The 17,082-nt window shown below is 51.5% G+C and overlaps 1 long non-coding RNA gene across 1 annotated transcript; it reads left to right on the top strand.

Moving 5' to 3' along the window:
• The first annotated feature begins 13,253 nt into the window (after window positions 1-13,253).
• On the top strand, window positions 13,254-16,673 carry LOC140430107 (uncharacterized). Its single transcript, XR_011949331.1, has 2 exons — window positions 13,254-13,567; window positions 15,943-16,673. It is a non-coding gene; the product is annotated as an uncharacterized lncRNA (long non-coding RNA).
• The last annotated feature ends 409 nt before the right edge of the window (window positions 16,674-17,082 follow it).

Raw genomic sequence — 17,082 nt, 5'->3', positions numbered from 1 at the left:
GAGCTGTGGCGTGATTGGGAGCCCGGACCTGCGCGGGTTTACACTTTATCCACAAGGAGCTTGTGTATTGTCATGTTTAGCTGCTGCTGGTATCTGTGTCCAAACTGTTTGACTCCCTTACTTCCCTACTGAAGTGAAGAGGATTTAACTTTTACAACTCGTTTGACTACCTTTCTTGTGGTCAAGTTACCACAACTTTTTTCTGGCGATGAGGATTTAAAAGGACAATTAATAAGGGAGTTTGAGGTACAGCGTGGTGGCACAACTGTTTACAATGTGGTCAGTGGCAATGGCTATGATCAGGTCTATCAGTGAGTTTGTGGAGGACCATGAGGACTGGACTAAGTATGTGGAAAGGTTGGGACACTTTTTCTTGGCAAATGTAATTGCAGACAAGGCTACAAAGTGTGTGGGGGGGGGGGGGGGGGAGAGAGAGAGAGAGAGAGAGAGAGAGAGAGAGCACCAAGTAAGAAAAGAGTCAGCAGACAAAAAGGCCAATACAGTGGAATGTTTTAGGTGCAGAGGCAGACGCTATGTTCACCGTTGCAAGTCCAGGGACACCTTGTGCCATAATTGCAACAAAATGGAACACTTGGCTAAAAGGTGCAGGAGAGCTAAGAGCTGAGCACGGAATTCCAAATTTAAATTCACAGAAACCTCATTCTGCCACACATCACCCGGAAAACACAGAGCAAGGAGAGGGAGGAGTGCTCCTGCAACGCGTTCGATGTGCGTGCGGAGGCTTCTCCATGCGATAGTGGAGGTCAGTGGACAGAAGATGGAGGTGGACAGGGGAGCCCTCCGCATCTGTCATCAGCGAGGAGACCTTCCAGGAGGATTTGCGGCAGTTAAATTGCTCATTGACCCTCGCTTCTTCAAGCCCAGGACGCTGCCCGACGCCATGAAAGGCAAAGTGGAAGAGGAGTTAATCTCCGTGCAGGGTCCGAGGGTTTGAGCTATCCAGGAAGCTCCAAATCCCGAGAATGTGTCCCAGCTCAGAGCTTTCACCCCGGTTGGCACCACTGCGTCTGCCGCTCCACATAGAGACCCAATGGAAGTGGGGAGCCAGGACCGAGAGAAAGCTTCCAAGAATGTGAAAACGCTGCTACAATCAGCTGATCCTGCTGGTTCACAGTGATCAGGGCAGAGAGCTCATCCTCTCGCGTGCCACCTCGCCCTATGACGTCGGGCACCGCTGTCTCATCTGATAGACGAGCGGTCAGAAAAACCCACTGGATTTGCCTCACCCAGGCTGATCTCAGGGGACAAGACATATTCAAGGCTGGGCGAGGAAGGTCCAGCTATCGTTTCCACTGTGGAAAGGTCCCTCAGGACCTTTACGGGCGATCATTCGCCATATGTAACAGACCACAGCACAGCCGTTTGATGCGTCTTTTCAGCGAGTCCAGATGCATCCCTCCCACGGGCTCGGTGCGATTACAGCGCAGGGCTCTCACCTTGTCAGCCTGTCTGTACAACGCTGTGTACAGAGCAGGGGAGGACAAGCAAACCCAGATGCGGGCGCACTGAATCGCCTTCCCTTACCGGACATGCCAACCAAGACAGTACTTCCTCCGGAGACAATTCCCTTCTTCCAACGACTTTCAAATTCTCCTGTGAATGCCGACCAGATTAATCAGTGGACAGGCAGAGATCCCGTCCTGTCCCAGGTGGACAGATTCCTTACCCCCCCGCCCCCGTTAGAGATGATGAGGTGCTGAGACCATTTGCAAAACGCAAGGTTGAGCTGAGTGTGCAGGACGACTGCTTTCTGTGGGTGTCCAGCGTGGTGGGTCCCCCCCCCGCCCCTGTTTTTTTCGCCAGCTGTAGATGAAGCCCATGAGGCTCGTCTAGGGTGACTCCCGAATGAACCACAGAATTTACAGTGCAGGAGGCCATTCGGCCCATCGGGCCTGCACCAGCCCTTGGAAAGACCATCCTCCACCCTATCCCCGCAACCCAGCCCAACCTTTTGGGACACGAATGCGCAATTTGTCACGGCCAATCCACCTAACCCGCACATCTTTGGACTTTGTGGGAGGGAACCGGAGCACCCGGAGCAAACCCCCACGCAAACACGGGGAGAACGCGCAGACTCCGCACAGACAGTCACCCAAGCCGGGAATCGAACCTGGGACCCTGGAGCTGTGAAGCAACTGGGCTACTGTGCCGCCCAAGGTTTAGCATGGGCCTATGGGTTTGGGTGGGTCAAAGATGGATAAGGACTTGGAGAACAAGGTGCCATCCTGTTCTGCGTGTCAAATAAACCAAAAGATGGTGGCACCAAACCCACTCCACCCACGGGAGTGGTCTTCCGTCCCTGGTCTAGACTTCAGGTGAACTTTGCAGGACCTTTTATGGGGTACGGGCCTCTGGCACGGAGTCTGTCCCTGTTGCTCAGAAGGGAAGGGGGGAGAGGAGCAGAGCATTAGTAATTGGGGACTCGATAGTCAGGGGCACAGATGGGAGATTTTATGGGAGCGAGAGAGACTCACGTTTGGTATGTTGCCTCCCAGGTGCAAGGGTACGTGATGTCTCGGATCGTGTTTTCCGGGTCCTTAGGGGGAGGGGGAGCAGCCCCAAGTCGTGGTCCACATTGGCACTAACGACATAGGTAGGAAAGGGGACAAGGATGTCAGGCAGGCTTTCAGGGAGCTAGGATGGAAGCTCAGAACTAGAACAAACAGAGTTGTTATCTCTGGGTTGTTGCCCGTGCCACGTGATAGTGAGATGAGGAATAGGGAGAGAGAGCAATTAAACACGTGGCTACAGGGATGGTGCAGGCGGGAGGGATTCAGATTTCTGGATAACTGGGGCTCTTTCTGGGGAAGGTGGGACCTCTACAGACAGGATGGTCTACATCTGAACCTGAGGGGCACAAATATCCTGGGGGGGAGACTTGTTAGTGCTCTTTGGGGGGGTTTAAACTAATGCAGCAGGGGCATGGGAACCTGGATTGTAGTTTTAGGGTAAGGGAGAATGAGAGTATAGAGGTCAGGAGCACAGATTTGACGTCGCAGGAGGGGGCCAGTGTTCAGGTAGGTGGTTTGAAGTGTGTCTACTTCAATGCCAGGAGTATACGAAATAAGGTAGGGAAACTGGCAGCATGGGTTGGTACCTGGGACTTCGATGTTGTGGCCATTTCGGAGACATGGATAGAGCAGGGACAGGAATGGATGTTGCAGGTTCCGGGGTTTAGGTGTTTTAGTAAGCTCAGAGAAGGAGGCAAAAGAGGGGGAGGTGTGGCGCTGGTAGTCAAGAGCAGTATTACGGTGGCGGAGAGGATGCTAGATGGGGACTCATCTTCCGAGGTAGTATGGGCTGAGGTTAGAAACATGAAAGGAGAGGTCACCCTGTTGGGAGTCTTCTATAGGCCTCCAAATAGTTCTAGGGATGTAGAGGAAAGGATGGCAAGGATGATCCTGGATAAGAGCGAAAGTAACAGGGTAGTTATTATGGGAGACTTTAACTTTCCAAATATTGACTGGAAAAGATATAGTTCGAGTACATTAGATGGGTCGTTTTTTGTACAGTGTGTGCAGGAGGGTTTCCTGACACAATATGTTGACAGGCCAACAAGAGGCGAGGCCACGTTGGATTTGGTTTTGGGTAATGAACCAGGCCAGGTGTTTGATTTGGAGGTAGGAGAGCACTTTGGGGACAGTGACCACAATTCGGTGACGTTTACGTTAATAATGGAAAGGGATAAGTATACACCGCAGGGCAAGAGTTATAGCTGGGGGAAGGGCAATTATGATGCCATTAGACGTGACTTGGGGGGGATAAGGTGGAGAAGTAGGCTGCAAGTGTTGGGCACACTGGATAAGTGGAGCTTGTTCAAGGATCAGCTACTGCGTGTTCTTGATAAGTGTGTACCGGTCAGGCAGGGAGGAAGGCGTCGAGCGAGGGAACCGTGGTTTACCAAAGAAGTGGAATCTCTTGTTAAGAGGAAGAAGGAGGCCTATGTGAAGATGAGGTGTGAAGTTTCAGTTGGGGCGATGGATAGTTACAAGGTAGCGAGGAAGGATCTAAAGAGAGAGCTAAGACGAGCAAGGAGGGGACATGAGAAGTATTTGGCAGGTAGGATCAAGGAAAACCCAAAAACTTTCTATAGGTATGTCAGGAATAAGCGAATGACTAGGGAAAGAGTAGGACCAGTCAAGGACAGGGATGAGAAGTTGTGTGTGGAGTCTGAAGAGATAGGCGAGATACTAAATGAATATTTTTCGTCAGTATTCACTCAGGAAAAAGATAATGTTGTGGAGAAGAATGCTGAGACCCAGGCTAATAAAATAGATGGCATTGAGGTACGTAGGGAAGAGGTGTTGGCAATTCTGGACAGGCTGAAAATAGATAAGTCCCCGGGTCCTGATGGGATTTATCCTAGGATTCTCTGGGAGGCCAGGGAAGAGATTGCTGGACCTTTGGCTTTGATTTTTATGTCATCATTGGCTACAGGAATAGTGCCAGAGGACTGGAGGATAGCAAATGTGGTCCCTTTGTTCAAAAAGGGGAGCAGAGACAACCCCGGCAACTATAGACCGGTGAGCCTCACGTCTGTAGTGGGTAAAGTCTTGGAGGGGATTATAAGAGACAAGATTTATAATCATCTAGATAGGAATAATATGATCAGGGATAGTCAGCATGGCTTTGTGAAGGGTAGGTCATGCCTCACAAACCTTATCGAGTTCTTTGAGAAGGTGACTGAACAGGTAGACGAGGGTAGAGCAGTTGATGTGGTGTATATGGATTTCAGCAAAGCGTTTGATAAAGTTCCCCACGGTAGGCTATTGCAGAAAATACGGAGGCTGGGGATTGAGGGTGATTTAGAGATGTGGATCAGAAATTGGCTAGCTGAAAGAAGACAGAGGGTGGTGGTTGATGGGAAATGTTCAGAATGGAGTTCAGTTACAACTGGAGTACCACAAGGATCTGTTCTGGGGCCGTTGCTGTTTGTCATTTTTATCAATGACCTAGAGGAAGTAGCAGAAGGGTGGGTGAGTAAATTTGCAGACGATACTAAAGTCGGTGGGGTTGTCGATAGTGTGGAAGGATGTAGCAGGTTACAGAGGGATATAGATAAGCTGCAGAGCTGGGCTGAGAGGTGGCAAATGGAGTTTAATGTAGAGAAGTGTGAGGTGATTCACTTTGGAAGGAATAACAGGAATGCGGAATATTTGGCTAATGGAAAAGTTCTTGAAAGTGTGGATGAGCAGAGGGATCTAGGTGTCCATGTACATAGATCCCTGAAAGTTGCCACCCAGGTTGATAGGGTTGTGAAGAAGGCCTATGGAGTGTTGGCCTTTATTGGTAGAGGGATTGAGTTCCGGAGTCAGGAGGTCATGTTGCAGCTGTACAGAACTCTGGTACGGCCGCATTTGGAGTATTGCGTACAGTTCTGGTCACCGCATTATAGGAAGGACGTGGAGGCTTTGGAGCGGGTGCAGAGGAGATTTACCAGGATGTTGCCTGGTATGGAGGGAAAATCTTATGAGGAAAGGCTGATGGACTTGAGGTTGTTTTCGTTGGAGAGAAGAAGGTTAAGAGGAGACTTAATAGAGGCATACAAAATGATCAGGGGGTTAGATAGGGTGGACAGTGAGAGCCTTCTCCCGCGGATGGAAATGGCTGGCACGAGGGGACATAGCTTTAAACTGAGGGGTAATAGATATAGGACGGAGGTCAGAGGTAGGTTCTTTACGCAAAGAGTCGCGAGGCCGTGGAATGCCCTACCTGCTACAGTAGTGAACTCGCCAACATTGAGGGCATTTAAAAGTTTATTGGATAAACATATGGATGATAATGGCATAGTGTAGGTTAGATGGCTTTTGTTTCGGTGCAACATCGTGGGCCGAAGGGCCTGTACTGCGCTGTATCGTTCTATGTTCTATGTTCTATGGGTCATGTCTTTCAAGTCATCGTGGGTGCGCATTCTGACTGGTTAGAAGTCACATCATGAGCAACATCACAGCGTCCATTAAAATACAGAAGCTACGGCAAGTTTTTGCGACCCATGGCTGACTGGATTCTCTGGTGTCTGGAAACAGCACAATGCTTGCCAGTGATTTGTTCCACGGGTTTAAGCAAAGAAATGGAATACGCCCCGTGCGTTCTGCTCCTTTTCATCCACCGCCGAATAGTTTAGCAGAGAGAGCTGTACAGACTCTGCAAGAAGGACTGTCGACAATCGCTGGCGGTACTTTGGAAACTGAGCTCTCACGGTTCTTGGTCCAGTATCGTATGAAGAGCAGCAGATACCTGGGGAACCCCACCACCTGGAGGTTCCCCTCCAAGTCACTCACCACCCCGACTTGGAAATATATCGTCCGTTCCTTCACTGTCGCTGGGGCAAAATCCTGGAACTCCCTCCCTGACAGCACAGTGGGTGTACCTACACCTCAAGGTCTGCAGCGGTTCGAGAAAGCAGCCCCACCTTCTGAAGGGCAAACTCGGGATGGCCAGTAAATGCCAGCCTAGCCAGCAACGCCCACATCCCGCAAATTAATTTTTAAAAAATTATATCACGCCGCAAATCGCAACAGGACTCTCGCTGGCTGAAATGCTGATGGGTCGAAAGCCAAGGTCCCATCTGGATCCGCGACAACCGGATGTCAAAGCGAGAGTTGGAAGAAGAGGGGAAATGTAGGAGAGGCAGGACTACCATGCGAAGGAGAGACATTTCAACCCGGATCACTGTATCTGTGTCAGGAATTTCGGCAGTGACCAACAATGGCTGCCTGGAGTTATGATGAACCAAAGTTGCCCAGTATTGTTAGTGGTGAGTTGACGAATGGAAGGGTAATCCACAGACACCGTCTACGACTCTGAGACAGCTACGGCTCCGGATCACTCGGCAGAAGGAAACGCTGTTGAGGAAATTCGACAGGAAGTGGTTCCTGTTGCTCATGGGCACTCAGTGGAGAGGTTGAAGGACTTCCTCTCACTGACAACCAAACTACTTCTGCGCCCTCAAGTCCAGCTCAGCTGAACCAACACTGACCAGTGCCCACTGCGTCACCAGCGAGAACCTCCACAGTGCAGAAGGAGGCCATTCGGCCCATCGAATCCGCACTGGAAGATCCTCTGAAAGAGCGCCCAACCTAGTCCCACTCCCTCACCTTATCCCCATAACCCAGTAACCCCACCCAACCTTTTGGACACTAAGGGCAATTTATTGGCACGGCCAATCCACCTAACCTGCACATCTTTGGACTGCAGGAGGAAACCGGAGCACCCGGAGGAAACCCACGAATGCACGGGGAGAATGTTCAAACTCCACCCAGACAGTTACCCGAGGCCGGAATTGAACCCGGGTCTCTGGCGCGGTGAGGCAGCAGTGCTAACCACTGTGCTACTGTGCCACCCTTGAAGTTCCTGAAAAACTGCCGTTTTAGTTGCGACATGTGTGTTATGATGTTTGTTGTTGCCTCTCCTTAAGGGGAATTGAGATTTAAGGAGGGGCAAAGTTTTACAGCGTGTTTTAATGGTGTTTTAATAAGTGGTTTCCTATTTGATTATGGATGCCTTCAACAAAAGTGTGCATCTGTATGTGACGTCATCAGGAAGGCGGCTTGTGCAAGTTAACAATCTCGGCACGAGGAGTTTATGTATAGTTGTGTCGAACTGCTGCTGGTGTCTGAAGCCAAACTGTATTCAAACTCAATGGATTTGGATTTGGATTTGTTTATTGTCACGTGTACCGAGGTACAGTGAAAAGTATTTTCTGCGAGCAGCTCAACAGATCATTAAATACATGAGAAGAAAAAAGGGAATAAAAGAAAATACATAATAGGGCAACACAAGGTACACAATGTAACTACATAAGCACTGGCATCGGATGAAGCATACAGGGTGTAGTGTTAATGAGGTCAGTCCATAAGAGGGTCATTTAGGTGTCTGGTGACAGTGGGGAAGAAGCTGTTTTTGAGTCTGTTCGTGCGTGTTCTCAGACTTCTGTATCTCCTGCCCGATGGAAGAAGTTGGAAGAGTGGGTAAGCTCGGTGGGAGGGATCTTTGATTATGCTGCCCGCTTTCCCCAGGCAGCGGGAGGTGTAGATGGAGTCAATGGATGGGAGGCAGGTTCGTGTGATGGACTGGGCGGTGTTCACGACTCTCTGAAGTTTCTTGCGGTCCTGGGCCGAGCAGTTGCCATACCAGGCGGTGATGCAGCCTGATAGGATGCTTTCTATGGTGCATCTGTAAAAGTTGGTAAGGGTTAATGTGGACATGCTGAATTTCCTTAGTTTCCTGAGGAAGTATAGGCGCTGTTGTGCTTTCTTGGTGGTAGCGTCGACGTGGGTGGACCAGGACAGATTTTTGGAGATGTGCACCCCTAGGAATTTGGAACTGCCAACCATCTCCACCTCGGCCCCGTTGATGCTGACACGGGTGTGTACAGTACTTTGCTTCCTGAAGTCATTGACCAGCTCTTTAGTTTTTGAAGTACTGTTTACTGAAGGACAGAAGATTTAACTTTCACAATGGGTTCGATGACCTTTCTTGCGGTCAAGTTGCTACGGCACTCTTCCAAGCAAGAACAAGGGAGTTCTCCCCAGAGAGCGTGAGGCGGTCAATGTTTATCCCTCAATCCGCATCTCAGAAACACCACAGCTTGTCTGGTCACTGTCAACATTGTTATGAATGGGATCTTGCTGTGTGCGAATTGGCTGCTGTGTTTCCCAAGTTGCGACAGTGACTAATTAATTGGCTGTGGAGTTCTTTCGGACTTTCTCTGGAGTTTCGAAGGGTGCTGCAGATTTTAAAACTCAAAATATCAAATAAGCTAATAATCAGAGAGAGGATCTCGTGCAAATCAGCTAATCTCCCAGTTCCTTGTTTAATGCCCATTTGCTTTGCCGCCGTCATCAACTCAATTCATGATTAAATTTAACAGCCAACCAGAGCATTAATCCTATACCTTGACAAATCCATCTTAACTGACTGTATATATTAATGCATAATGTCTTTTAGTTCATGCAACACAAGTATAGCTGATTTTTATAATGACTTCAAAATATGCTAATACAATCAAACTCTGATTGTATTACATTCATTTTATTTTAAACGCAAATCACCATACCACGACAGCACTCAAGTGTGAAATGGAGATGACCCTTTGGCCAGTACAACGCGAGGACATCCAAACACGGGATTGGGATCAGCTGCTTCATCAATTCTGCCTGGCAGCACAGTGACCAGGCCAATCCCTCCACTACGCCCTCCCATCCCTGAAGTGTTGGGTGCTCTGCTACACAGACAAACCAACACGGTTGCGAATGGTACAACGCAGTTTTATTTCAAACATCTATTCACACTGGTAAACTGTTTACTGAGGTTCGATCATGACCCTTGATTCTGTGGACCTACTCCTAATACTATCTTGTCGTGGCACTCAGCACATGGTGGATGTCTGAGTGGCTTGTAATGAGCTCTGTGCACTGAGTGGTCTCCTGCTCGAGTGCCCAGGAAGTGTCGTGTTCCCTGTTTTGTACTGTGTATGCTCTTGCCTGTGATTGGTTGTCGTGTTGTGTGTGTTGATTGGTCCGTTGATCTGTCCATCGGTATGTATGTATGTATGTGCTATGATGTTTACCTGAATATCCTGACAACCCCCTTTTTTACAAGAACATGTGCCTACGTGGTCATAAATAGAGATGTGTACTGAGTGTAGCTAAATGTGTGTGTGCAAAATTTACAGCATGTACATGGGACTAAACTATATACAAGGGGCGATGTCGGGTGCAACATAACAACGAGGTTGTACCATAAACAAAGAATGGGGAAATGTTGAACAACAAAACGAATTCCTGTATCGATAAGAACAGAAACAACACGGTGATAGTATGAGTTCAATGTGCAAACAGGCTCATAAGTCCAGTCTAGTAGGTGGGCGACGAATTCGGGTTGACCGCCTCAAGGGTGGGTCTGGAACCACCGGCTGAGGAATGGGCCAGGCCACGGGTGACGACGGAAGGGGCATGGTGGGAGGCAGCTCCACGAAGTCGATATCAGGAACATCAGGAGGGCGCGGTGTCGGTGTAAGGTCCCGTAGCGAGCGTGGAAGTAGGCGAAGAGCCCGGCGATTGCGCCTACGAATGGATCCATGCGGGCCAGACTGGAGTCGTCAGCTGGCAGATTTGCCGATGTGAAAGCCACCTGCGCTTCGACCTGACAGACGAAACCCTCCGAATCTGGCGGCGTGCTCACTGCTCTAGACAGGGCATCCGCAATGATAAGGTCCTTACCCGGGGTGTAGACCAGTTGGAAGTCATACCTCCTAAGTTTAAGTAGGATGCGCTGGAGGCGAGGGGTCATCTCGTTCAGGTCCTTATTTATGATGCTGATCAGGGGGCAGTGGTCAGTCTCAATGGTAAACCGGGGGAGACCATACACATAGTCATGGAACTTGTCCAACCCGGTTAGCAAGCCCAGGCACTCCTTTTCGATCTGCGCGTCGCGCTGTTCTGTGGGGGTCATGGCCCGCGAGGCATAGGCGACCGGGGCCCATGACGCAGTGTCATCCCGCTGTAGGAGCACCGCCCCAATGCCGGACTGGCTGGCATCAGTCGAGATTTTAGTGGCACGAGATGTGTCGAAAAACGCCAATACCGGTGCTGTGCTGAGCTTAAGTTTGAGCTCCTCCCATTCCTGCTGGTGTGTGTGCAGCCACTGGAACTCCGTGGACTTCTTGACGAGGTGGCGCAGAGCTGTCGTGTGGGAGGCAAGGTTGGGAATGAATTTCCCCAGGAAGTTGACCATGCCTAGGAAGCGTAGCACTGCTTTCTTGTCTGCCGGCTGCGGCATGGCTGTAATGGCGCTCACCTTGTCTGCATCCGGACGGACCCCTGACCGGGAAATGTGGTCCTCCAGGAACATCAGCTCGGTTTGGCCGAAAGAACACTTGGCTCGGTTGAGGCGCAGGCCGTCTTCTCGTATCCGCGCAAAGACACGCTGGAGACGATTGATGTGTTCCTGTGGTGTGGTGGACCAGATGATGACGTCGTCCACGTAGACGCGCACCCCTTCGATGCCATCCATCATCTGCTCCATGATCCTATGAAATACCTCGGATGCCGAGATGATGCCAAATGGCATTCTGTTATAGCAGAACCTGCCGAAAGGGGTGTTGAAGGTGCACAGCTTTCGGCTGGACGGATCCAGTTGGATCTGCCAAAAACCCTTCGAGGCATCCAGTTTCGTGAAGATTTTAGCCCGGGCCATTTCACTCGTGATCTCTTCCCGTTTGGGTATGGGGTAGTGTTCCCTCATTATGTTGTTGTTGAGGTCTTTTGGATCAATGCAGATCCGGAGCTCGCCGGAGGGCTTCTTAACACACACCATGGAGCTGACCCATGGTGTGGGCTCCGTGACCCAGGATAAGACCCCTTGGTCCTGGAGATCCTGCAGCTGCTGCTTGAGGCGGTCTTTGAGTGGCGCTGGGACCCTGCGAGGTGCGTGAATGACCGGGGTGACGTCCGGTTTGAGCCAAATTCTGTAGGTGTAGGGCAGTGTGCCCATGCCCTCGAATGCCTCCTGGTTGTGGGTGAGGAGCGATTGGAGCTGTGCGCTGAACTCTGCACCCGGGAAGTCAGATGTGCCGTCTGGAGAGAGAGCGTGGACTCGTTGCACGAGGTGGAGAGCCTTGCATGCCTGTGCGCCGAGCAGGGAGTCCTTCGATGATCCGACTATCTCGAATGAGAGTGTGGCCGTGTGTGTTGTGTGTCACCTGGAGCTGGCAGGATCCCATAGCCGGGATAACGTTCCCATTGTAGTCGACCATCCTGCAACGGGACGGCCGAATTGGTGGTCTGACCTTCATGGCGTAGAAGGCTGACCATGCTATGAGGTTGGCGGAGGCGCCAGTGTCCAGGCGGAATGTTATCGGTGATCGGTTGACCGTTAGGGTGGCACACCATTCATCACCCGGATTGATCGTGTTAACTTGCACCGGCTGGTGGGTCCTGGCTGGAGACATTCGGTTCCCATCAATGACCGCAACACGGAAGGCGTCCCGGTCGTCTGTGTCACTGGTCTGGATATCGTCTGGGCACGACTCGTAATAAGGAGGTTGAATGGTCCGCACGTCCCTGCGAGGTTGTCAGAGTTGGGGAACATTGACAGGTTGAGCTGCTCGACAGCAGGCAGCGTAGTGGCCCATCTTGCCACAGCGGAGGCATTGTCGGGTTCTTGCGGGAAATTGCCGCTTTAAATGTGTGGCTCCACAGTTGCTGCACGTCGTGACGTCATGGCGTTCGTTGCACCACTGCGCATGCACAGTTCGGTCTTGCGTCGAGGGCACCTGCGCATCACGTCCCCCAGTGTTGCCGTAATTGAATATCATGACAATCCCCATCTCAAATTCCTTTCCCTGCTCCGTCACCCCCACAAGATTTGGCAATTGTCATTTACGTAGCGCTGCTGGTGTCAGCAAGATGCCTGTGGAGACTTGACAGCATGCGGGAGATAACAGCGCAGAACAGTAACAATTGTCTAATTACAAATGACACTATACTTCAAAGTAATTCATTGTGCGAAATGCCCACAGATAATGATACGGTGTTTTACAAACACAGGTTTTGTTGTGTTACTCTTGTAAAAGACAATCACACGTTCTAGGACATTTTGCAATGTGAAAGAACGTAGGAGGGTCACCCACTGCAGTCAAAGTGTCACTATTGCAGCAAGTGCCGCCATTGCAGCTGCAACATCGCCATTGCAGCTGCAACATCGCCATTGCAGTCGCAACATCGCCATTGCAGCCGCAACATCGCCATTGCAGCCGCAACATCGCCATTGCAGCTGCAACATCGCCATTGCAGCCGCAACATCGCCATTGCAGCTGCAACATCGCCATTGCAGCCGTAACATCGCCATTGCAGCTGCAACATCGCCATTGCAGCCGCAACATCACCATTGCAGCTGCAACATCGCCATTGCAGCCGCAACATCGCCATTGCAGCCGTAACATCGCCATTGCAGCCGCAACATCGCCATTGCAGCTGCAACATCGCCATTACAGCTGCAACATCGCCACTGCAGCCGCAACATCGCCATGGCAGTCAGATTGCAGCTAGTGCCGCTGTTGCAGCCGCAACATTGCCAATGCAGTCAGATTGCAGTGAGTGCCGCTGTTGCAGCCGTAACATCGCCATTGCAGTCAGATTGCAGCTAGTGCCGCTGTTGCAGCAGTAACATCGCCATTGCAGTCAGGTTGCAGCTAGTGCCACCATTGCAGCCGCAGCATCGCCATTGCAGTCAGGTTGCAGCTAGCGCCACGAACCCGATATTCCAGTAGGCTCTGCGAGGTGAGATTACCAATTTACTATCAGTTAATGCTGAACTATGGACATCCTACTCTGACGCCCACTTCAGTACTTAATTTTCACTGGTACATTAAATTGCGTGCTGAGATTAACCTCTGAGTTTGTTTTAAGATTCCTCGCCCTTTCCAGCATACATTAAACTGAGGTTTGATGAATCAGAACGTGCTCGAGGTGCTGAAGGTTCCTCTCCTGCTGCACTCGCCCAGAAGGACAGTTTCCAAGTGAACTCGAAGATGCCGAGACAGGTTTGTTACATTAAATCCTGGGGTCAGGCAGCTTGGGGCTGCTAAAGCATCAATCAAGAGCAGAACACGAGACACAATGGCAGCATACATATGAATGAGGAATGACACCCAGTGCCTGCCGTAGCACAGATTGTTAGCTCAGGCACAGCGTGCACCTGCTGTACCCTATGCAAAAACAGCCAGGCTTATTGCGCCAGCCCCTGATCCTGTCTCGTCTTATCTAAATAATACCATAACCAGGCAATGGGGTTACTCCCGTGTCATCTAACGAAGCACAAACAGACAGCGCTCCCTTTTCAACTGGTGCAGTTAATAAGGAAATAGACCTTTAGAAAATCAGAAAATGAAGTAACGATGATGTTATTGTTGTTGAGCCTCAAAAGCTAGGGTTCCCCCATAAACCTTTTGCCCCTCTCCTCTTTTCGATTACTAAGGGATAGGGGGATAAGGTAGGAAGGTGGGGCTGAGGGAGACGTTGAGCCACGACCATGTTGAATGGCGGAGAATGTTCGAGGGGCTGAATGGCTCGCTCAGGCTCGTGTTTCTTATGCTCGTAAAACCTCTCTGAAACCTACCTCCTCATTTATTTCGGTGCTGCGTTATCACGCCTACGAAGCAACTTGGAATATTTGAGGAGGTTAAATGAATGCCATATGAATGCAGTGTGATGAACGGTTACTGCCTTATCATCATGTAAGGTGATGTCCCCTTTAAGACCGGGCTTGGAACCCTGGGGACTCCGCCTCTGGCTCCGCCCATCTGGGAGCCATATTTAAAGGGCTGCCTCTTGGTCTGTGACAGTCAGCTCTCGTCTCTAGCTGTAGTATAGTTATTAGCCTAATAAAGCCTTCTTTACAGTTTAATCTCTAAGTGTCATTATTGAGGGTACCTCAATTTATTAGACTAAACTAGTACTTGGACAATGTCACCATCTGCGGCCATGATCAGCAGGACCATGACGCTAACCTCAAAAAGTTCCTCCAGACCGCCCGAGCCCTTAACCTGACCTATAACGAGGGCAAATGCATTTTCCACACCACCTGGCTGGCCATCCTCGGCTATGTCGTGGAAGACGGGGTCCTAGGTCCCGACCCCGACCGCATGCACCCCCTTAAGGAACTCCCACTCCCCCGCAGCCTCAAGGCCCTCAAACGGTGCTTGGGGCTTTTCTCCTATTACGCCCAGTGGGTCCCCAAGTATGCGGACAAAGCCCGCCCACTCATAAAGACCACCATTTTTCCCCTCTCGGCTGAGGCTCAATTGGCCTTCAACTGCATCAAGGCCGACATCATCAAGGCCGCTATGCACGCGGTGGACAAAACCATCCCTTTCTAGGTAGAGAGCGATGCATCAGACATCGCCCTGGCTGCTACCCTCAATCAAGGAGGCAGACCAGTAGCGTTCTTCTCCCGAACCCTCACCGCCTCCGAGATTCAACACTCTGCAGTCGAAAAGGAGGCACAAGCCATTGTGGAGGCTGTACGGCGCTGGAGACACTACCTCGCCGGTAGGAGGTTTACCCTCGTCACCGACCAACGGTCGGTCGCCTATATGTTCGATAACACTCAACGGGGCAAAATAAAAAACGATAAAATGTTGAGGTAGAGGATCGAACTCTCCACCTACACGTACGATATCAAGTATCGTCCAGGGGAGCTCAACGAGCCCCCAGATGCCCTGTCCCGCGGCACATGCGCCAACGCGCAGGAGGACCGCCTGCAAGCCATCCACAATGACCTCTGCCACCCGGGGGTTACCCGGCTCGTCCATTTCATCAAGTCCCACAACCTACCTTACTCAACCAAGGAGGTCAAGGCCATGGTCAGGGCCTGCCAAGTCTGTGCGGAGTGCAAACTGCACTTCTACCGGCCAGACAAGGTTTGGCTTGTGAAGGCCTCGGGCCCCTTTGAGCGACTGAGCGTGGACTTCAAGGGGCCCCTCCCGTCCACCAATCGTTATGCCTATTTCCTCACCGTGATCGATGAGTTCTCCCGTTTCCCATTCGCCATTCCCTGCCCCGACATGACCTCAGCCACGGTGATTAAGGCACTGCACAGCATCTTCACACTGTTCGGTTTCCCCGCTGATATCCACAGCGACCGGGGTACATCGTTCATGAGCGATGAACTGCGCCAGTATCTGCTCAGCAAAGGCATCGCCTCGAGCAGAACGACAAGTTATAACCCGCGGGGAAATGGGCAGGTGGAGAGGGAGAATACGACAGTGTGGAAGGCTGTCCTTCTGGCCCTGCGGTCGAGAAATCTCCCCACCACCCGCTGGCAGGAGGTCCTACCCGATGCCCTACACTCCATTAGGTCACTCCTCGGCACGGCCACGAATGAGACCCCTCACAACCGATTGTTTCTCTTCCCCAGGAAGGCTACCTCCGGGGTCTCGCTTCCACCTTGGCTGATGGCTCCGGGACCTGTTCTTCTCCGAAGGCACGCGAGGAGCCATAAAACGGACCCCCGAGTTGAAAAGGTCTGACTGCTCCACGCCAACCCCAGTTACACCTATGTGGAGTACTCCGACGGCAGGCAAGATACGGTTTCCCTCCGGGATCTGGCACCCGCTGGATCCTCCACCACAGACGCCCCTTACCGCGCCGCTCCCCTGCAGGACCCGTCGCCCCCTACAACACACCCCCTTCCGGCCCTACCACCCGTTGGTGAGCACCTACCGCGCCCCCCCTTTACACGCCCCGCCGGTGCCGGCTCCGCTACCCCTGGCCCTGCCTAGTTCCTCTGCTCCGACCCGGACCGAAGCTCTGACCGCTGTGCTCCCGGATGTGCCCTCAACCGTGCCCGCCGCACCACCGCCCAAATTGAGGAGGTCGAGGAGGACGATCCGGCCACCGAGACGGATGGACCTGTGATGGCACTTCACCCCCGCCGGACTCCTTTTTAAACAGGGGGTGAATGTGATGTACGGTTACTGTAAGGTGATGTCCCCTTTAAGACCGGGCTTGGAACCCTGGGGACTCCGCCTCTGGCTCCGCCCATCTGGGAGCCATACATAAAGGGCTGCCTCATGGGCTGTAACAGTCAGCTCTCGTCTCTAGTTCTAGCATAGTTATTAGTCTAATAAAGCCTTCTTTACAGTTTAATCTCTAAGCGTCATTATTGAGGGTACCTCATGCAGGTTGTTGTTGTACAGCCTCCCCTCGACCCTGGGGTGGCGTTGGTCACAGAAAACCCCTGGGGGAAGCAATGGACACCTTGCATTCTGTCTCCAGGCTCACAAACCGAGCATACGAATTAGGACCAGGAATTGGTCATTCAGTATGATCATGTCTTATTGGTCTGAACTGATTGAGACATCGATTCCACACCCGGTAGCCCCCCACCCCCCCCACGCTTATCGAGAATCTGTCCACCGCTGCCTTGAAAACGTTCAAAGACTCCACTTCCGCCACATTTTGAGGAACAGAGTTCGAAAGACTGGGTGGGTTGAAGACTGCGGAGAAGAGGCAGGCAGCCAGACTGGCATCCCCACCTGGCAGGCCGTGTCCAACT

Source organism: Scyliorhinus torazame, chromosome 9 (assembly GCF_047496885.1).
Source record: "Scyliorhinus torazame isolate Kashiwa2021f chromosome 9, sScyTor2.1, whole genome shotgun sequence".
Lineage (NCBI taxonomy): Eukaryota > Metazoa > Chordata > Chondrichthyes > Carcharhiniformes > Scyliorhinidae > Scyliorhinus > Scyliorhinus torazame.
The sequence above is the reverse complement of the archived record's forward strand: the minus strand, read 5'-3'. Positions and strand labels throughout refer to the sequence as shown.